Below are 23,438 nucleotides of genomic sequence, written 5' to 3'. Positions count from 1 at the left end.
TGTGAGGGTGACAGGCGTCATAAGCCACCTTTTGAATGGAGAGCCCCTGTCACCCACAGCCATCCATCCAGCCGGGCTGGAACACTGAAGAGCCTCAGCACCTGGGAGTGTCTGAGGATGTAAATATCATGGGAGCTGCCTGGGTACCTTGCACAGACTTACAGAATCAGCATCCTGTGGTCACACACTATCTGCACGTTCATGGAGTGGAATCCCTTCCTGTTGACAAAGGCACCCAGCTGACCCACTGGCTCCTTGATGGCCACATGTGTGCAGTCGACTACACCCTGGACGCAGGGGAACCCAGCAATCGCTTCAAACCCTCTGACTCACTGAGTCTGGCTGGCCTCGTCCATACAGAAATGAATAAATGTCAGTACCCACCTGAACAGAGCTTCTGTCACCAGTTTGATGCAACTGTGGGCAGCTGATTGGGACTCTCCACACAGATCCCTCACCGAGCCCTGGAAAGAGCCGGAATAATAGACGTTGAGGGCCGCTGTGACCTTCAGAGCCACTGCCACGGGTTTCCCCCCACACAGTTGGAGATGATCCCAGGCCCGATCGCCTGGCAAATGGAGGTCACTGTCTCCTTCCCATTGCACCCCGGACATACTGAGGTAGCTGCATCGCTGCCTGTAAACCCTGGCAGGTTAGTGACATCTTCTGCAGTCCCTGCCGCCTTGGGCTATCTGCTGGCCCTGCGCCCCTTGTGCCTGCGCCTCTTCTCCCACAGGTCGCTCCCCTGGAGCCTGCACTCGGACACCTGGCCTCCTCTCCCTTCTGCCCCTCTCTTCCTCCTCAGAGGAGGTGCCTCCAGTGGAGGGCACAATCCCCATTACCAGGGTAAAAGAAGGCTGTATGATACCTGGAAGGGTCCACATGGTCAATGCACCCCAGGGGCCTTGGAGGTACCAAGGAGTCCTGAAATGAAGTCTAGAAATGCTAAGAATGAAGGTCAGAACTGAGAGGAAGCTGTCAAGTTCCAGTAAGAAACCAACAGCAAACTATCTCCTAAACTCCTCAATACTCACCATGGCAATGCTGCTGGCCCTTTTTATCCAGTCCTTGGATGAGGTTTTGCAAAGTGTGGGCTGCTTGTTTTGCCCGTGCGACGAGCGCAAAATCGCACGGTCAACGTGAAATATGGATCAGTTGGATCTCTAATAGCCTTAAGTGGCCTTTTAATTGATGGCGTGTGCGGGTCCGACACCCGTGCGCGCCTGGCAACCCGAAGATCGCGCACGTGCTGGATGACGTCAGGACACTCGCCCGATGTCTTCTCGTGCTATTTTGCGCCCAATCAGGTCGGGCGCACGCCCGCCTGCGAGGTGTAAAATTCTGCCCACGGTCACCATCACTGAGACTAGCTCTCAATTCCGGATTCTCTCTATTAATTGATTTTAACTTCTGCCAACTGCCATGTTGGGATTTGAGCCCATGTTCCCAGAGCATTAGCCCAACCCCTATGGATTACTAGTCCAGTGACATCACCGCAACACCACTGTCTCCCCTTGATATGAGGCTAAGGCTGCTTTTTATTAGATTTAAAGTGGTGGGGAGGGGGCTTCAATTTGGCATAATCTCTGGTCTAACAATAACTCACTCACTCAGCCCTTCCTTACACTGCTGCTCTCTAATCCGGCTGCAGAAAATCGATGAAACCTTTAGAGACAAACCATTATCGTTCCTTATGGGTAGCAGAATGAGCAGCTGCTATGGGTGGTTCGCAGATTCAATGGCATTGTTTGCACAGGGCCAAAAAATTAGAATAAACTGAAGGCAATTGACTTACACCGATTAGCTGCACTCCACTAAATGGAAAGGATCATCTGGTGTGGATTTGCTCAGTCAAGACCTTGTCGATCATAGCACATTACTGGGAACCTGAAAGTTTGCCTTTGTTCACAAGTACAACTTCACTTGTGCCAAGTGCCACATTTTTCACAAACATTCTCCAATTCGATTTATGGTGACAGACACTCACCACCTTATCACATTTTCCCCCACTTTGTTCTTGAGCCATTCGGGCCCACAGTCAAATTCCTGTTATGCTGTATTCCAAAGCCTTTGATTATTTTCCGCGCTATTTGAACAGCTTGTTTGTCATCTGTACTGGGATAAGCGTCCAAGGAGTGATTAACAAGTCAGTGACCTTATCAAAGGGATCAGCTGATGTCATTACCAAAGGGAATGAAGCCTGAGAACTTTATAACCACCATCTCTTTCAACCCCGAGATGAGATTCTTTACTGTAATGCCGAGGAGTTGCTGGGATACTGTTTTATTCTGTTTTTAATCATTTTCCGCAGTTGTTTACTTTTAATCTATTTATTCGTAGGATATGGGCCTATCCCAGCAAGGGTCAACCATAATGTAGGTGGGAGTCGTCTTTAAGCCAGGCATGAAGGGTCTTTAGAAAGCTGCTTTGCAATCATCTAGCAACTTTTATAATAGAATCTCTCTAGGATTTATTGAACTGACCTTGCTAATTTTGGGTCAGAATTTGAGCTTATAACCCAGTGACCCAACAACGACAGTATACACCATCCCTGCTGGGGCAATTAATGATTGCAATGAAATTAACATACTACGGTCGACCTTGACTTTGTGCGATCATGCAGAATGAGTGACAGCGAGTTGTTAACTTCAATGGAAATAAAAATTCGAAGACATAAAAAGGACTGCAGAAAAAGTCCCACTTTTTTTCCTATCTCTCACTCCCTTTCTGTGTATCGATGTTGCTTCCCCTTTCGTTCCAGCCTCACTTGCTTTTTCTTCCTGACTTTTGTTGGCCGGTGTGTGACATAAGTTAGCGAATAACATGGACTTGATTAGAGTTGACTCTTGTTATGCTGCGGCACCTGCACAGTGACAGGTAATGGAAGGTGAGGCAGCTAAATAATGAGCTCACTATTGGAGACAAAAATCCTTGTGCTTTTGGCTAAGCTGGGAAGCAAGGTCAAAGGGCAGCAGTTTGGGGTAGATTTTGTTTTATTTGTTCATGAGATGTGCTAGCAATACTGGCATTTATTGCTGTTGTAGGGCGGCTGAGTTGTACCATTAACAATAGACACTTCTTGGGTGGAAACATTAAGTTTATTTGCAATATACTCAGCAGGGACTACACGTGTGCTTTCAACTCCAACTCTCTCTCTACACTGACTCCTGAGGAAACCTGTGCTACTCTCCTATTGGTTACTACAGGTCATGTGATCTTGCCTAACAAGTATTATTCTTAAAGGTACATTACACTAAATAAATAAAACCATAATTACTACATTCCTCCCCATTTAACTCAGCCAAACATATTATATTTACAAGTAGATATATTACAGGACAACATGATCTTTACACTGGGTAAGGAATTTACAAGTTCAGTCTTTCAGGTGGTTTCCTGGTATGAGAGGAATGTTGCAGCTCCACAACTTCAGATTCTCTGTCAGGAACCTCCTTTTCCAGAGTTGCCTGAACATCAGGTACTTCGGTGGGTACTTGCAGCTCTGTATCCTCAACTCTTACAGGAACTTCAGACATGTCAGTCCTGGGTTGAGTATCCTCAACAGGAAATGCAGACCCGGTCATGATCACTGGCTGAACCAAATCTTAATGATTTGTCTCTCTCTTCCTTAAATGGTCCACATGTCTATGGATGATCCAGCCTTGTGCCCCCACATGGTAAGATAGTGGTCCATTCATTGTACTTATTCGGTAACCACTTTGGTCCTTCCCCAAAGTTTTTCATGTATACTAACTCTCCCACAGTAAATTTCCTCTCAAGACCACGCCAGTCATGTCTAGTTTTCTGGCTTCCCTGACTCCTTTCCACCTTCCCCTCTAAATTCGGCATTATTAAGCTCAATTTTGTCCTGAGAAGGCGTTTCAACAATAACCCCGTGGGTGTGGCACCTAGTGTTGTGTGAGGGGTAGTCCTGTAATGAAAAAGAAAACATGCTAGCTTGGTTGCCAAGGAATCGCCAGTTAGATTTTTCATGCCTGTCTTGAATGTTTGAACCGCCCTTTCGGCCAGTCCGTTTGAGGAAGGATGGTATGGTGCAGTTTTCACTTGAGTGATACCATTAGCACTCGTAAATGCCGTGCCATTATCAGAAAAGACCACCTCTGGTAATCCGTGAATGGCAAAACTCTGACATAGGTTCTCAATTGTAGAGGCCGATGTTAGTGACTCCACCTCATATACGTCCAACCATTTTGAATGGGCATCGACAATGACATTGTTCCCAGGAAAGGTCCAATGTAGTCAATGTGTAACCACACCCAGGGTCTACCTGGCCACTCCCAGGGGTGTAACGGAGCTGTCACTGGCAACCTTTGCAGTTGCTGACAATGCACACAGTGCTTTACTAAACTCTCTATTTCACCATCCATCCTAGGCCACCATAGATATCTGCGTGCTATGGTCTTCATTCAGGAAATTCCTGGATGGGCACTGTTTGGTTCAATTAAAAGTGGCTCCCTTCCCTTTGGAGGAACCATCACTTGTGCTCCCCACAATAGGATGCCATCTTGGCTGGTTATTTCATGTCTTCTATTGAAGTACGGATTTCATTTCATCAGATACGGCACCTGTGACCAATCATGTAGCGCTTGTTCTTGTACCTGAGATATGACTGGGTCCCGACTTGTCCAGTCTCTGATCTGTCCAGCACATACCAGCGAGGAATCGAATAAATTTAACAGTAAAACAAGTTCCTGTGGGACGTGCTCATCATTTTCTTGTAAAGGCAAATGGCTAAGGGCATTGGCGTTTGCGGTTTGACTGCCAGGCCTATGTACGAAAGTGTATTTGTATGCTACCAGAATTAAAGCCCATCATTGTATTCTTGACCAGAAACCAATGCAGGTCAGCAAGCACAGGGGTGTAGACGAAAGGGACTTGGCGCAGGTATGGACTTGGGAACAGAGTTTTAAATAACCTCAAATTTAAGGAAGATAGAATGTAGGAGGCCAGGAAGGATTGCAATGGAATAGTCGAGTGTAGAGGCATGAATGAGGATTTCAGCAGCAGATGAGCTGAGGCAGGGATGATGTTAAGCAGATCAAAATAGGTAGTCTGAGTGATGGAGTGGATCTGTGGCCAGAAGCTTAGCTTGAGGATAATCTTGAGGACACCAAAGCTATAAAGAATAATAATTCTATTAATCTGTGCAATGAGGTCATTGGTGTTAGCTTGAAAAGGCTCAGGGGCTTTTGTAATGAGGAGTGGGCTGCGTATCATGTTAAAATTCTAATACCAGGAAGAATTCTAATAGGAAGTGTGAGATAATATATTTGGGAAACAAACTGATGGCAGTAATTATTCTGAATGGGGGGTCAGCTAGATGGTGTGAAAGAGCAAAGGTATTTGGAGGTTTGGGTTCACAGGACATTGAAGGCAGCAACTCAGGCTGATAAGACCATAAGAAAAACGAATGGAATTCTACATTTTATCACAAGAGAAATAGGGCAGAATTTTCCAGCCCCGTTGGCCTCGGGTGTCATTTTGGGCGGTGGGTGGGGGGAGGGGGTTGGTGGGGGGGCCATATGCAGACAAATGGTGGAAAGGCCAAATATCGGTTTCACGCTGATGTGAAAGCACACCGGGATCATCCGACGGTGTGTGCCGTGGTGGAACGCCAATCCCGCTGGAGGCCAGCATGAACCCACTTTGCATGAGATGCAAAGTAAGGCCCGACCAGAATCATACCCCCACGCCAGATTTACCGTTACAACGGAGGCAAAACACACAGGACTTACCATCAGGGCCTTGCTCAGATCGTGGAAAACCAAGAAGAAGAAGATGCTGGAGCCCTACAGCTACTGGACCCTGGAGGAAGTCGTGCATCGCAAGCTGGGTGGATTCTCATGGACATGGATCCACCGCAAAGCAGCTCACAGAAGGTGGAAGGTCTCCGCTGATGTCTCGGGTCTGCTTCAGAACGTCACGGTCTTGGCCATAAGCTGCTATGGATGATCGGCGAGGTTGGGGTGGGGGGGTGGGTGTGCGGTTGTGGAGAGGAAGGTCCAGCTGTGATTGGGAGAGGAAGGTGTACCAGGGGAATGGGAGATTAAGGTCCAGGTTTGACTGGGAGAGGAAGGTGTACCCCCGAGAGGAAGAGGTTGGGAGTGGAGGGCATAGGAGGTGGGAGGTGTGAGGTTGGGAGATCGGAGTGGGGTGGTGAGGTTGGGAGGAGGTTGGAGGGAGAACGGGGGAGGAGGGTGTAACGGGGAGAATGGGGCAAGTGGGGAAGTGTAAGGGGGGAGGAAGGTGTAAGGGAAGGAGTTCGGAGTGGGAAGGAGTCCAGTGTGGGGAGGGAGCTTGGAGGGGGGAAGGAGTCTAGGGGGAGGAAGATGTCTGGGGACAGGAGGGAGTAAGGGGAGAGGAGGGAATAAGGGTGGAGGAGGGAGTAAGAGGCGGGGGATGTCTTGGTTAAAGTGCAAGGGAGAGGGGTCTGTGAAGTCAATGTCTGCTCCCTGGGGAGCGAACTGAGGGTGGGCATGTTAGGAGGGAATGGTGAGTATGAGAGGGGGCAGGAGGAGCCGGAAAGGTGGGAGGGTTCGGTTGTGTCATTAGCAGCACAAGGCACAGCGAGGGTGATTAGGTGGGGACTTGGAGACAAACATGGACCCTAGGGGTGGGAAGGAAGAGGTCAGGGAGGTCAACATGGATGAGGGTGGAATTGTCAGGAAGATAGGGATCGTGCACATTCAGCTGGACATCTTTTTCCTATTTTTCCTTAGTTCTGTTGAAGAGTCATACGGACTCGAAACATTAACTGTGTTCCTCTCCGCAGATGCTGTCAGACCTGCTGAGTTATTCCAGGTATTTTTGTTTTTGTTTTGGAAAGATAAGGGTTGGGATTGGTAGGTGACAGTAGGGAGGTGGAAGATGATGCTGGGGGGGCTGGACAGTGATGGGAGTGGGGGATGGGAAAGGACAGGGGAGTTGAGCAAAAATCTGACTACAAGCATCATTGCTGAAATCAAAAGCAAGCGGAATCTTGTGCTGAACGGACACAGATGCTGCATGGGGGTGCGATCAGTGGGTGGGCAGAGATGTAGGACAGCTCAGATGGATAACTGAAAGAGAGCAGGCAGCATTGAAAATGCTTGGGACAGTGAGATGAGTGTGATGGATGAAGGCTCCGCGTGTGTGGGTGAGCACTTGCACGAGGCTCCTAAAGGTCCTGCCACACACACACACTTCTCGCTCCAGAATCACTCATGGCCTGGCTGCCTGTAGCTGAACTGCTAGTGGGGGGAGCTGCTGGTGATGGGAGGGATAGAGTGGAGGACTTGCGAAGCCTGTCAATGAAGCTGAAAGAGAACATTACACGTTGTTCAGTGAAAGTAAATATGTTTTTAGATTGTAAAGTGACAAAATGTGTTCACACATGCAACCACCTGTGATCAGAATTCCTTAACTTTTCTAAGCCTACCACTTCTTCTAGGTGCTGCCCTGACATCCGCAGCAGGGGTGGAGACAGCCTGTGTAATGGTTGACCCTGTTGCCTCTGATGATGCCGGCGTGTATCCTCTGGAGAGCCGAGGCCTTGAGGGCCCCGGCTTGCTTTGGCTATCCTCCTGTGGGTCAGCTGCTCCCTCTGCGGTGACAGAGAACGAGGTTGAGGGGGCCACAGGCAAAGGGGACTCAGAGGGAGTGGACAGCCACTGAGATCCCTAAATGGGTGGCCCAGGGGTGTCCAGTTGCTGCTCCTCCTCCCTTCAGGTGGACGAGGGCTCCGGGCCTGACTCCTTGAGGGGAAGGAGCACCTATGGGGACATCGAGGTGCCTCATTTCCCTCTCCCATTGCCACTGCAGGAACTCACACGTGGCTCCCACGATGGAGGGCAGGTCTGTGTGCATCTTCGTGTTCTGCTGGACCAGGGTCTCCCATACGTGTAAATGTGGGCACCATTTCATCAGAGAGCAGGTGGACATGCTCCTCCAACTCACGTAAAGGGCTTCCAACAGCTCTGCGTGATGTTCACACACCTTCTGCTGACTCTGCACAATGAGTTGGAATCCAGAGGCTCGGCATATGACTCAGACCTCACAGATGCCTCTTCCCCAGCAGTCGTCTGAGTGCCAGGGATCTCGGCTGAACTGCCTCCTCCTGCTGCGGACACCTGTCTGTGTGGTGAACACCTGATTGTGAACCAGAGCCTACTCTAGATCTAGGTTCCACCAAGGTGTGTGTCTCTGTGCTGGTGGAGGGTGTGGGTAAGCGCTGTGACGGGTCTTCCAGGCTGCTTATTTCCAGCTCTTCAGTGGAGGAGGTGTCCTCTCTCCTGGAGTTGAGGACCTGGATGGAGCTGAGGGTCTGGCTGGCTGAGGGTGTCGGTCGCTTGGCAGATCTCCCTGTGAACCAAAGTAGAGATAATTAGTGCCTGGCAGAAGAGTCAAAAGCAGGAGAGAGAGGCACTCACAGTTGCATTGCGAGTGGGATGATGTGGTGCAGGATCCTCACGTGGGTGTTCATCGCAGACCTCACTGTTGCCACAGGCAGAGTCCACATCCTCACCGGTCAGCATGATGGCATGCTCCTCAAAGTGAGTGAGGGGCCTAATTTGGGCTACCACACCCCTGGTCTAGGACCTCTCCATGTCAGCCAGCTTCTGCTGTATAGAAACAGAGGGAGAGAGTGTGAGCAGGACACATGGCACTGAGTGAAGGGTTTGTGTGGTGATCGGAGCCATGGACAGGATGAGGACGCGAGCTCCAGAGGATATCAGCCTGATGGAGATGTGAGGGTGTGTATGAGAGTTAGTGGTGTTGTCCCTTGAGGTGTGAGAGTCCTGTGGATGTGTGATGAGTTTGGGAGAGTATGGTGGGTTTGGGAGTGTGTGAGTTGAGAGTGATGAGGAGGTTGGCTTACTCTGGCTGAGACCATTCATCCTCTTCCTGCACTGGATGGCTTCCTCCTCTGTACTCCAGTGGCACTGACCACGACTGCCACCGCCTCCCAGGCCAGATTGGAGACTCTGGTGGACCTCCTCTGGGGGTAGAGGACATCGTGGCAGCCCTCCAGTGCATCCAGCAGGTGCCCCAGAGAGGGATCGCTAAGTTTGGGGGCTGCCATCACCTTTGCTTTCAGGACCACCTATCACCTGGAGCAGTCCTGGTCTGAAGACATGAAGGATGCTGCCATCTGGTGCACTCTAAATATGGCACCTGGAGAGAGGAAGTGCTGAGGTCATGGTGGGGCGGGCAAATGTGAGTCCGCCCACCAGCGATGCAGCGTGTTCCCATGAATACATTATACGTGAGGTGGCCCGCACTGTGAACTGGAGGTTACGGCTTGAAAACCTGCCATTATGGTTGGTGGGTAAGATTACTTTTTTCCCACCAGCTATCGCACTTTGTGCAAATCTGGGACGATTCCGCCCATAGAGTATAAAAGCCAAAAGGTCTTGACCATACTAAATGAACCTGAATAAGACCACAGTCAGAGTACCGTTCCATCAGTGCTCTGCCTGAAGGCAGCTCCTTGGCTCATTGTCTGCTGATGCTTCATCCCAAGGTGATTTACTTGGCAGTTTTTGGCAGTGGTGGTTCACCATTGCCTTAACTCTCAAGGACAGGGTGAGGATGCAGGTCCCAATTAGTCCACAGCCGGAACAGGAATGCTTCTGGCATTATGCTGAAGTACTCGCTAGCCATCTAAGCCAACAGGCCCCCTGTTGGAGATGACTGATCGAAAAAATAAGTTGATTACCTCAAGAACAGTGTTGCCCAATATATTAGCCACATGAGGCTAGCTGGGAATCGAGATACGGCGAACCACATTTCTGTTTAGTAAGTTAAAAAGAATTCATCGACACCATTATTAGGCATATAACCTCAACACTCATATTCTCATAGTGAATACATGTGAACTTTAACCTTTTTTGTGTTTGTTGGTAAAATGGTGAGTCATAAAACAGAGTGTCTTGATGGCCTTGATTGTGGGGCATGCTTCACTGTCTTGGCTATTGAATGGTGGTAGATATTTGTTCAGTAAATATACAAATGTGAAGTATACTTACCTGTGTATGGTATGGCTGGGTGTAAGGGGTTTCTGGCTAAAATTAATGGGCATATTTAAAGAAGTGTCACCATAGCCACGTCCCTGGCTAGTCAGTGATTTGTATTGGGCAGCCCCACTGTAAGAAAACATGGCAATATTGTGGCGTATTTTGAGGGATGAGGACAATGGCCATGTTTCAGGTAACCTGTGTCACTCAGTCGACAAACCAGGGGACTGAGCCGACAAATAGATAACAGAAGCAGGGAGGAAGCTACAGAAACTACACCTCAAACACTCCGCGCAACTGGCAGGGAAAGTGTTCAGGATTGAGATCAGTTAAGATCCCATTTGTGGTTTTGTTTGTATTTTTGCTGAAAAAAAAACCTTTGCAGCATCGCGCACGAGTGTAGCCATAGCAACGCTAACCAGATTGCAGCAAGGTCACATAGACTGATTTAAAAGGAAATTCTCTTCCTAGATTTCTTACAGAAAAAGGGCAAGGAAAAAGAAAGAGAACTAGAATTAGACAGGCAGAGTCAATGCGTGAGATTAGTCAAAGAGGTTGAAAGTAGAAATGGAAAATAAGCAGAAATATAATGGAAAAAAAGTAGGAAGGGAATCATTTTGTACTTTTTTTAGTTCTTTTCGTGGCATCCAAGATCACTTCACAGCCGATTAATTACTTTTTAAGTGTGGTTACTGTTGCAACGTAGGGAAACGTAGCAGCCAATTTGCGCACAGCAAGATCCCACAAATACCAATGAGATAAGTTACCTGAAAACCTGTGCTTTTTTTCCTGATGTTGTTTGAGAGCTAAATGTTGACCAGGGTACCGAGAAGACCTGTTCTTCTTCAAAGTCGCGCCATGGGAAATTTTACATCTGTCTGAGAAGGCGGACCGGGCCTCGGTTTAACGGCCCATCCAAAAAATGGCACCTCCAACAATGCAGCACTCTCTCAGTACTGTGCTGGAGTGTCAGACTGGATTCTGTACTCAAGTCTCTGGAGTGAGATTGGAAAATTAATTTTTTTTATTCATTCAAGGGATGTGGGCTTCACTGGCTGAACCAGCATTTATTACCCATCCCCATTTGCCCTTGAGAAGGTGATGGTGAGCTGCCTTCTTGAACTGCTGCAGTCTATGTGGTGTAAGTATGCCCACAGTGCGGTGAAGGAGGGAGTTCCAGGATTTTGACCTAGTGACAGTGAAGTGCATCTTGTAGATGGTACACACTGCTGTTACTGTGCATCGGTAGTAGAGGGAGTGAATGTTTGTGGCGGGCTGCTTTGACCTGGACGGTGTCAAGCTTCTTCAGTGTTGCGGGAGCTAGAGTCATCCAGGCAAGTGGAGAGTATTCCATCACACTCCTGACCTGTTCCTTGTAGATGGTGGACAGGCTTTGGAGAGTCAGGAAGTGAGTTACTCACTGCAGGATTCCTAGCCTCTGACCTGCCCTTGCAGCCACAATTTTTATATGGCTAGTCCAATTCAGTTTCTGGTCAATGGTAACCCAAAGGATGTTGATAGTGGGGGATTCAGCAATGGTAATGCCATTGAATGTCAAGGGGCAATGGTTGCGTTAGATTCTCTCTTGTTGGGGATGGTCATTGCCTGGCACTTGTGTGGCACAAATGTTACTTGCCATTTATCAGCCGAAGCCTGGATATTGTCCAGGTCTTGTTGCATTTAGACATCGACTGCTTCAGTATCTGAGGAGTCGCTAATGGTGCTGAACATTGTGCAATCATCAGCGAACATCTCCACTTCTGACCTTATGATGGAAGGAAGGTCATTGATGAAGCAACTGAAGATGGTTGGGCCTAGGACACTACCCTGAGGAACTCTGCAGTAATGCCCTAAAACTGAGACGAATGACCTCCAACGACCAAAATTAAAACCAAATCCAAAGGAAAATTAAAGAGACAGGTATAGGATGAAAGAGGTGCATTTGCCCATGAACAAAGCCTCAGGAAATTGGGTGTTTTTTCTTTAATAACTTACAGTGTACACTGTAGATACTGTAGACGTCATTGCGGCATCAGTAAATCAGAATAAATATCTATATGAGTCAGTAAATAACAATACCTCAGCTAAAGCAAAAGCCTGTCCATACTGAACTCAATACATTAAGCTAGTACGGGTAGAACTTGCCTCTTGTTGTGCCCATTTTTGTGCCTGTTTTCTGAGTGAGAGCAAAAGGGAACAACTTCAAGGCGCAACATCCTTCATTCCATCTGTGCTTGTGCTTTGAGTGCCAACATTTGGGTAAAAACAGCTCCGTAGGCAGCCTTGGAAGCCATTTAAAAGAGGACGTGGGTCCTTCCAAATGTAAATAAGGCGCCTAACACCTATCTTGAACCCCCTTGCAGAAACTGCTTTTGACTGAGAGGGACGGAAGGCCGGACCTGCAGTGCTCAGGATTCTAATGCGAACAATTGTGGCTCAACCCGTGACCACTACCAACAACAGGATGTGTGATACTTCAGAAAACATGTTTTAAGCAAAGCATTGCCAATTGGAGCTAGAAGGAGCAGATTGCTCCCCCAACTCCACAGATCCTTACAATCTGCACCCCCACCCCCCACCCCCCCAACCACCCCGCCCCACAACCACCCTATTGCCTACCCAGAAGGAAAAAATAGTTGGGACCAGTACCCTTATTTCCCAGCTTTTGCTGGTGTCCCATTTTAAGGTAAACAAGACCAGTTCGGACCAGTATTCTTATTTCCCAGTTTTTAACTTTTTACCTGCTGGTCGCCAATCCCTCTCCCAGAACTTACCTTTGGGCCTTTGCCAGCGAGACAAACAGTTAGGTTAGCCCACACAGGAGGTCACTGAAACCGGACACCTTCGCTACACACACTGGGTGATGTCCGCAATTTCCTTATCTAAGGTCAAACGCTGCAGTGCTTGAGGTGAAGTGTCTTGGTGGCGAATGTTTTGAACTGGTGGATGAGGGGCAAGGGAGGAAGCGCTGTGACGAATTAGATTAACAAATGTGGAGAAAAGGTTTAAAGCCGGTCACAGCAACCTGGAGATGCTGTCACTCATGTCATGTAATGGGAACTCTGTGAACATAACTGTAGCTGAAAGTGCAACACATTTGATCTTGTCCTTTTAAGGTGAGACGAGGTGTAGCTCAAGCGGTCCTGTCATGAGAGCTTACTTTCCTGTAAAATTTCAATTTATTTAAAAGAAGCAGTCTTAAAATAGCTTCCGTGGCTGACTTAAGACTTTGCTTGTATTGCCTATTACATCACCTATCTGTCTGCAGGCCTTCGTTTACTTTCCCTTCACACACAGTGAATCGAGATGGTTCATCTATTCAGGTCACGTTTCAGTTTAACTTGTATTACAAATGAAACACACTGTGGTTAACCACATACAGCTATTCCTTTAACATCCTGGGCCTGAGCTCCTTGTTTTCATATTCATTGACTACACACAACAGCTTTCTTAATCTCCTCTCAGCTGAAAATTCTCTTGGTGATTTTGCTCTCAGTTAAACTGAAAGAAAGAAAGATTGTTCCCCTCATTGTATTGATGCAAATATAGGCCGCTGCATAAGGGTTCCACCCTCATCATGGGTCCCCCCCCCAGTCGGAAAATAATTGTCAATTCTCGTGTAGGCCCAACTTCAACTCGAAAAGTCAAAGTTTCGCAAGCACGTGGCCTATTTGCAAATAAGTATGTTAAACTGATAAGCAGTAGCCCAGTGATTGTGACCAGCAACCCGGAAATCATGGGTGTAATTTTCCCTTGGGTTTTGGGGCCCTGGTGTCAGGACAAAATGGGGATCCAGAGCCTGCGCTTGCTGGCAGCGAGATTACTGGAGGGGCGGGCTCCTAATTGGCCGCCTCCGAGCTTGCCGACCAATTAAGGACGGTGTGCATACCCCCAATCAGAGCTTCTCGAGAGTTGTTGGAGCTAGACTCATTCAGGCAAATGAAGAGTGTTCCATCACTGCCCTGACCTGTGCCTCACAGATGATGAACAAGCTTGTGGAATCAATTAATCATCACAGAATTCCCAGCCTCTCGCCCTTGTAGCCACATTATTTATATGGCTGCTCTAGTTAAGTTCCTGATCAATGTTGACGCCCAGGATGTTGATGCTGTTAACCTGAGCTACAGCTTGTTTCAGCTGTATCACTCTTACCTCTGAGACATCAATTATTGGAAATAGTCTAGGTTGATACATCATAGGGCTGAGGGAGTGCTGAATTGCCATAGGTGCAATCTTTTGGATGAAAACATAAACCAAGGTTCCGTCTGTCTACTCAGGTGGACATAAGAGATCCAATAGCACTATTAGTGTCAGCCCTGGCTCAGTCATAACCATCCCAGTCTCGTACTGAGGGAGTGCTGTTCTGTTGGAGGTGCTGCCTTTTGGATGAAACATTAAACTGAAGCCCTGTCTGACTTCTCTGGTGGCCATAAAATATCCCATACCATGAGTGGAAAGAAGAGCAGGATGGATCTCCCAGTGATAATATTGAGCCCTCAACCAACACTTCCAAAATGCAGTAAAACTGGCCATTTAACTCATTGCTGTTTTGTGGGATCTTGCTGTGCACAACTTAGCTGACCCATTTGTACCTTACAACACTGAATTCACTTCGGAAATACTTCATTAACCATAAAGTGCTTTGGAGTGTCCTTGGGTAGTGAAAGGTGATATATAAATGCAAACTGTATTGAAAGAAGTGCTGAGGAATTCACTCAGCGTCCAATCAACAATTATCCCTGAGCCATCATCTGTAAAAATACAGATTAGCTGGTTGTTTACCTCTTTATGATCATTGTTCAACAATTTTAATATCATGGAATACTCCATATAATTGCAAGAGCTTTTTTTTCTCGTGTTTTCCTCCAGGGCCTTTATCTTCAGGGGCAGAATTTTGCCCTTGGCGTGGGGGCTTGGTGGGGGTGGGTGGGGGTGGGGGGGGGGATGCGGGCAGGGATGGCTGGGTTCAGAAGGCAATTGCCCACTGGCAGGCCAATTAAGGCCCACCCAGCGTGAAACACTGCAGGCAGGGGGAGGAATGTGAACAGGGCGAGTGCCACCTTGGCGCATGCGCCCGAATGCACACCACATAGCCTCCCTGGAGGCAGAGAGTTCCCTCAGGGAGGTGAAGAGATGTGAAAAAATATAATTACAAAAATAAAAATGTACTGAAACATGTCCCCTCATGTGACTCTGTCACGTGAGCGGGGACATGTTATTCATGAAAAAATAAAGTTTTTATTTGCTTCTGGAAACCTAATCCTGCCCATGGGTGAGGTTTCCAATAAAGGCCTTTTTGCTTGCCTGCCAGCCTTAAGGTTGGATGGGCAGTGAAAAATTTATTTTAATTAACTTTTTAATAGCCTTAATAGGCCTTTTAATTGTCAGCGGGCACACTGCTGACTCCACCACACACCCGCCAACCAACATATCACCCGTCATTTTGCTTTCAGTCAGGTCTGGCATATGCCTGCCTGTCAAGCTTAAAATTTTACCCCAGGATTTAACACCTCTCTTGAGGAGAGGAAATTGAGCTTTTTGTAAATATATCCCTTAAGCTTTGTTTCTTGATTATACTGGGCCCTCGGCTTTCAGCATTTCTACAGTTTGTATATGTTTCTCTGAGTCTGCACCCACATGTAACCATCCGAGCACAGTGAGCATCAGTAGTAAACAGGCTCACATAATCAAGCGCAGGACAATTGAACCCAACAGTTGCTACAGTTAAACAAGGTTTTCCCTAAGTCTGAACCAGGAGCAGGATTATTACGGCTAATTAACGGCCAGCCAGTGTGAAACACACGCTCAGAGCCTCAGCACTATCAGGGTGGGGGGGGGGCAGGAGGAGCGCAAGCACTGAAGTGTGTGCCCACGTGTGGGGGTGCGCTCAGTGTAAACTCCCTGAGAGTGCAGAGTTGCCTCAGGGAGCTGAAGATTTTTAACATCGAAAAGGAAGAATTGAAAAATGAGGAAAACATGTCCCCCTTATATGAACCTGTCACATGAGCAGGGACACGTCGAAAATGAGTTTTAAAAGTTTCTTTTTTTATCACTGGTCGAAACCTCATCCCGCCCATGGATGAGGTTTCGCAAAAAATGCAAAGGCCGCTTGGCCTATTCGCCCACCCGCCAACCGTGACGTTGGATGGCAGGGAAACATTCAATTTAATGAATTAAATAATGGGCTTGACAGCCCTCTTCATTGCAGGCTGGCGCGCTGCCCGCTTCCGCGCACACCTGCTGACCGAAATATCGCGCAAGTGCGCGATGACGTTGGGACACTTGCCTGACATCATCGCTCGCTATTTCACGCTCGTGCATGCCAGGTGCTCACACGCACCCTGAGGTGAAAATACTGACCCGTGCTTTTATCAGTAAATTACTAGTTGCTGTTCCATATTCTATGTCTCAGGCCTATTCAGAGATGACACTAGTTTTGATGTGTGCAACAGGTTTTGTTTGCAGTGATTAAAATGTCTACTCCATGTTTCAGCTCTGATAGCCCACTCTTTCTACAGTTTGCTTACGTTTCTCTGAGTCCACACCCACACTTGACCAACCAAGCACAGGGAGCATCAATAGTAAATACACTCACATAATCAAACACAGAACAATTGAACACCACAGTTGCTATGGGTTAAACAAGTTGTTGTGGAAATTGGTTACTGGACAGAAAATGGGGGTAAAAAGGACTCATTTCAGAGGCAATGCCCAATACCCAACCACGGCTTGCACTGCGGGTTAATATTCCTAAAGGCAGCTTTGCAGGCCTGTCTGTCAGCTAATTAAAATGGACATTAGACCTCAACATGTGTAAATTATGGGTCGAGTGGCTGTTTTAGGCCCCTTGCAAAATGTTTCAGATAAGCAGAAGCCAGCCTGCTCTACTCAGTATTCTTCAGGGGTGGCCAACAAAAGAGAAGGAGCTTTTAATGTTTTTATGCATACCTGTGGAAGTAGAGCCCCCCCACCATTCTCCGCACCCGTGTCTGATTTCGTCGGGAACGCCAGACGCTCCATTGTTACTCCAATGCCTCTTTCCAGGACTTAACTTGGGGTTGTTAGCCCAGATAGTCTCAGTAAAATACATAAGCCGCCTGTGGAGATCACACACAAAATAAATGTTAATGAGGCCAGAGGACAAACTGTGGGACAGTGCAGCCTGGTTGTGGGCCTATAAAAGAACCATAACAAATTTCTATCCTACTAACAATAAGATTTTCCTTTGTGCAGGGTTGTACCAGACATTGACTTCTAATGGTCCACTGAACCAGGGAGCGCTTCAGCTTCTTCTGCAGGATCTCTACCCCAGTGAGACTTCAGAGTCCATCGCCCAACTTTCCCAGCTTTTACTGAGAGAAATTGATGAGAAGTTCCAGGGTAAGGTGACGTCCTTTTCCATAGTAACAGCGCAGCGCAAAAGCTGAACTGGCAATATTTCACCGGGGAAAAGCAATTGAGGTTAATCGTGGTGCAAGGGCGATGCCAGTGATCTCACATTATCAGTCACATTCTCTGGGGAGTGAAGTTGAACGCAGTCCAAGCCACTTTTGATTGTCACCAAGGGTGAAGTGAAATCACTGAGCTATCAATCTGTCCCACAGGAAACGTCAGCTTGCGTGAAAACAAACCCCAGAATTTACTGGCGTCGTGGTCGAGTTCAAAAGAAAACCCGTCAAGGCTAAGGTTGTGAAATAAAGAGGAAATATGCTGGAAACGCACATCCGAAAAATCGGCGCCTTGGAGAAGAACAGGTTCTTGTTTAGAACGTGGCTATTGTGGAGGCGGCGGCGGCGGCGGCGTGGTACTGTCACCGCACTGGTAATCCAGAGACCCAGGGGCAGAGCTTCCCTCTCGCCGGGCAGGCGAGTAGAACAGTGCGCGATGACGTGGGGCGAGCGTCCAGACGTCATCGCGCACTCTCGCGATATTTCGCTCGGCAGGCGGGCACATTGCTGCCCCCACCTCCCCCCCACCAAGCCCGCCTGCCGACAACTAGGAGGGTTATTAAGACCCTTAATCAATTCACTAAATCAGATTTTGGCTGCCCGCCCAACCGTTCAGTTGGCGGGCGGGCGAAAAGGCCAAGCGGCCTTTGGATTTTTTTTTACGGAATCCCATCCACGGGCGGGACGAGGTTTCCAACAGGAATTAAATCTCACTTATAACAGGTCCCTGCTCATGTGACAGAGTCACAGGACGGGGACATGGTCACTTTTTTTTTTAAATCTTTGTTTGCACTGTTCTAAATCTTCAGGTCCCTGTGCCTTCAGGGAGCTTTCACCCGCCGTACGTGCACACACTTCCCATGCTTCCTTTCCTCCTGCCCCCACCGCCACCCCCCCCAGCCCCAGCAGCGCTCAGCATTGCAGGGCATGATTCGCCCTGGCTGGCTGTTAATATGCCAGCCAGCGTGAAATCACGGGCGGTGCCCGATCACGGGTGGTGGTCAGTTTCACGACAGCTCCTGGGCCGGTCCACCCCAATGAGGGCAAAATTCAGCCCCAGGGGTAATGCTCTGGGGACCCAGGTTTGAACCCCACTGTGCAGGCAGGGGAATTTGAATTCAATAAAAATCTGAAACTAGGAGTCTAATGATGACGTCCAATGTCATTAAAAATGACCGGTTTTGGTTCACTAATGTCCTTTCGGGATGGAAATCTGCTGTCCTTCCCTGGCCTGGCCTGCATGTGACTCCAGACACACATCAATGTGGTTGACTCTTAAATGCCCTCTGAACAAGGGCAACTGGGGATTGGCAATAAATGCTGGCCTAGCCAGTGACACCCCCATCCCACGAACAAATACAAAAATAAATTTATAATTATTTTGAAGCTCTTGGGCCTTGGGCTCTGGAATTCCCTCCCCAAGCCTCCCTGCCTTTCTATGTTCCCCCCTTCTCTTCACTCCCTAAAACCTACCTCCGTCACCAGGCTTCTGGTTACCTGTGTAATGAATCCTATGTGGCTGGGTGCCAAATGTTTTTTGACAACGCCCCTGTGAGGTGCAGATTGCTGAAAATGTCATTGCGAGGGAGAATGACAAAGTGAGTTTAGCACATCAGCAGCCTTTGAAGTCAATGTGCAAAGGCAAGTCAATAGAACTGAGATACAAATCAGCCATGATCTAGTTGAATGGAGGTGGCACAGGTTTGAAAGGCTAAATGGCCTACTCCTAATTTCTTATCTATCGGCTGGCACAGCCAAGGCATAAAAATAATGGTTTCAAAATTCCACAGGATACAACCCGAACGGTTGTGCCAGAGTTTGCGGAGTCAGTGCAGAGGGCACCTACCCTATCGGCATCAAGCCAGCAGCCACAAGCACTAATTAGGGCGCTGCTATAACAACCTCCAGCTGCATGCACCTGGAAACTGGGCCATCCATCCACCAAACAACTGGGCTGATCTGGGACATTGATCCAGAACAGGGAGTCCAATGCACCTTTATGGAGACTGATAAGTTTTATCTTCCTTGGCATCTAGCTTCTGGCAGATCTTTGACAAGGCCAGGGTCAGTTTAAGGGTTGTTCGCATCGCATCCCACCCCATCCACCTCTTCCTCTCACGCCAAATCAGAAACTAGTAGAAAACTGAGATTATTCTCATTGGTACAATGAAGGTTAATAGAGTTGTTCATAATTGTATGGAGCTTTAATGAATTAAGTAAGGAGTAACTGTTGTCAGTGGTGGGAGGGTCAGCAACTGGAGAGCACAGTTTTAAGATAATTGGAAAAAGAATGAAAAGATGAGATGAGGAAGAATTTCCTTTATGCAGTGAGTTGTGATCTGAAATGCACTGCCTGAAAGGGTGGTGAAAGCACTTTCAATAGTAACTTATAGAAGGAGATTGGATTTTTACTTGAGATGGAAACACTTGCAGGGCTAAGAGGAAAGGGCAGGGGGAATAATTGGATAGAGCTTTCAAAGAGCTGGCACAGGCATGAAGGACCGAATGGCCTCCTTCAAAGCTGTGAAAAGTCTGAAACCCAATGTGATCCAGTCAACTCCTTAGGCTGAGTTTTCACTCCCGATTCAAGAGTGCAGAGTCAGGAAAATCCCCGATTCTGCAAACGCAGCTCAGGAGATGTTGCTCCAAGTCTTTGGATTTTCATTCTGGGGTTAGTTGGGGCAGTTGTGGGGGGGGTGCGGTGGTGGTAGAGGGGGTGTTGGTGCTGTGGAAAGGAGTGGTTGTTGACTGAATTCAGGCCCACTGACCCCAGAAAAAATTCGGAGACAACCACAAGGGTAGCCGGGAGTGGAGGTGGACTGTTTGAAAGGCCTGCCTCGGTGATCTGCGACACTGTCCCAGTTACATTAAAAACTATAAAACAAAAAATAGCCCTCCAACCCTTAAACCTCACACCCCCTCAGCCCCCCCATGCCTTGTCCTTGCCAACTCATGCCACCTCATGCCCCCACCCATCCCCATGGCACTCATATTCCCAATGCCAGTCTATGCCCTCTACCCATGGGCCCCCCATCCCCCATGCCAATATGTTTGCCCCACTCATCCCCATGGCTCCTTTTAGCCCCTATGCCAACTTAGTGCCAACTCAAGTCAACCCATGCTAACCGTCCACCCTCCACCCTTTGTCCTTACACCCTCCATGCTACCTTACCCAATACCCACCTTAAGCTGTCTCAGGAGTCATGGTGTTTATTGCAGACCACTATATTTTTGAAAAACTATCATTGATAACATTTAAATCCCTTCAAGCACTTAATCCTTGATGAATTCCCACATAGCCCCACATCAAAGACAGTTAATCTCGTTATAACCAGTTGGATATGTCATTAAACTGTGAATTTACACTTCCCCCAACAATGATAATGATAGATTATGGAAGCAGCTAAGCAGCACTAATACTAGAATGATATCCCTCAGATTTATGCCAATAAACAGTGAAATAGCAAGCACCAATTTTTTTCAGCTGCAGGCTGGATGTTTTTTGTTTCAAAACTTTAAAGAGCCTGGGGATTTAGATGACTTGACAGCTTTATATTTCCATGGAGCTTACCCACTTTTATGCACGTTCATGTCTAATTTTAACAATCCCAAAGGGATACCTTATCTCTCCAAATAACTCCAGAAGCTTTAGACCTTTTCCTCAAATATCTAAAGCATACGAGCTGTGTTTTGGAAATCCCAAGAATGAAAATTGGATCTGTTTAAGGGCAGCTGCACTTTTGTATGTGCAGCTGTCTCCATGAACCACAGGTGTGCAAAATACAACCCGACCCCTTTCCCGCCCGGTAAAACGGTGAGTGCCAGGTACTCGGGATTGAGGCTTCCAGAATCAGGGCTCTGGCACCATATTGGCTAATGCACAGAGCCTTTCCATCCCCAAGAGAATTCAGGACCTTGTTTCCTTGGCAGTTTCGTCCACCACAATAGCAACTAAGGGCATAATCGTCCCAGATTTGCACTAAGAGTGGTAGTGGGCAGGTAAAACAATGTTTCACCCATCGGCTGCAATGGCAGATTTTCACCCCATATCATCCCAAACCCTTTGGAGGTCCCCAGCATCACAGATGCCAGTCTTCAGCCAATCTGATTCACTCCACATAATATCAAGAAACGGCTGAAGGCACAGGATACTGCAAAGGTTATGGGCCCTGACAATATTCCAGCAATAGTGCTGAAGACTTGTGCTCCAGAGCTTGCTGTACCCCTAGCCAAACTGTTCCAGTACAGCTATAACCCAGCTATGTGGAAAATTGCCAAGGTATGTCCTAGACACAAAAAGCAGGACAAATCCAACCCAGCCAATTACCACCCCATGATCCTACTCTTGATTATCAGTAAAGTAATGGAAGGCGTCATCAACAGTGCTATCGAATGGTACATGCTTCACAATAACCTGCTCACTGACACCCAATTTGGTTCCACCAGGGCCACTCAGCTCCTGACCTTATTACAGCTTTGGTTCAAACATGGACAAAAGAGCTGAACTCCTGAGGTGAGGTGAGAGTGACTGCCCTTGACATCAAGGCCACATTTGACCAAGTGTAGCATTAAGGACCTCTAGCAAAACTGAAGTCAATGGGAATCAGGGGGAAATCTCTTCACTGGTTGGAGTCATACCTAACACAAAGGAAGATGTTTGTGATTGCTGGAGGTCAGGCTTCTCAGCTCCAGGACATCACTGCAAAAGTTTCTCAGCCCAATCATCTTCAGCTGCTTCATCAATAACCTTCCTTCCATCAATAGATTAGAAGTGGGAATGTTTGCTGATTATTGCACAATGTTCAGCACCATTCACAACTCCTCAGATACTGAAGCAGTCCATATCCAAATGCAACAAGACCTAGACAACATCCAGGCTTGGGCTGACAAGTGGCAAATAACATTCACACCACACAAGTGCCAGGCAATGACCATCTCCAACAAGAGAGAATCTAACCATCTCCCCTTGATGTTCAATGGCATTACCATCACTGAATCCCCCAATATCAACATCCTGGGGGTTACCATTGACCAGACTCTGAACTGGACTAGCCATATAAATACTGTGGCTACAAGAACAGGTCAGAGGCTAAGAATCCTATGGTGAGTAACTCACCTACTGACTCCCCAAAGTCTGTACACAATCTACAAGGCACAAGTCATGAGTGTGAAGGAATACTCCCCACTTGCCTCGATGAGTACAGCTCCAACAATACGCAAGGAGCCTGAGAAGGTCCAGGACAAAGCAGCCCGCTTGATTGGCACCACATCCACAAACATTCACTCCCTCCACCACCAACGCACAGTAGCAGCAGTGTATACCATCTACAAGATACACTGCAGGAATTCACCAAGGCTCCGTCAACAGCACCCTCTAGAAGGACAAGGGCAGCAGATATATGGGAGCACCACCAACTGGAAGTTCCTCTCCAAGTCATTCACCATCCTGACTTGGAAATATATCGGTGTTCCTTCACTGTCACTGGGTCAAAATCCTGGAACTCCTTCCCTAACAGCACTGTGGATGTACCTACATCACGTGGACTGCAGCGGTTCAAGAAGGCAGCTCACCACCACCTTCTCTAAGGCAATTAGGGATGGGCAATAAATTCTGGCCAGCCAACAAAGCCCACATCCCATGAATGAATAAAAAAAAAGGTATGCATTTCCAGGAAATGCCATTTCGATGGCAGGCAGGGTCTCATTCGCCCATCACACCATCACCTCTTCGCTTCATCAAGCTGGGCATCATATTTAAAGTCCAACCACCTGTGCACATCTCATTGCTTCCAGCCCACGACTAATGCAGGGAAAAGAAAGGCAAAAAGACTGCAGCCTCCAGGTTTAGTGACGTGTCACTGGAATGTGGAGGCCTGCCACAATGTCCTCCCACCCACATATGGCTGGTCTGGTAGGTAAAGACCTGTCATGAGTACCCCTAAAAGTGATGTGGTGCTGACTATGAAGCCTGGTG

This window comes from Carcharodon carcharias, chromosome 1 (assembly GCF_017639515.1).
Source record: "Carcharodon carcharias isolate sCarCar2 chromosome 1, sCarCar2.pri, whole genome shotgun sequence".
Taxonomy (NCBI): domain Eukaryota; kingdom Metazoa; phylum Chordata; class Chondrichthyes; order Lamniformes; family Lamnidae; genus Carcharodon; species Carcharodon carcharias.
Note: the sequence above shows the minus strand (reverse complement) of the source record.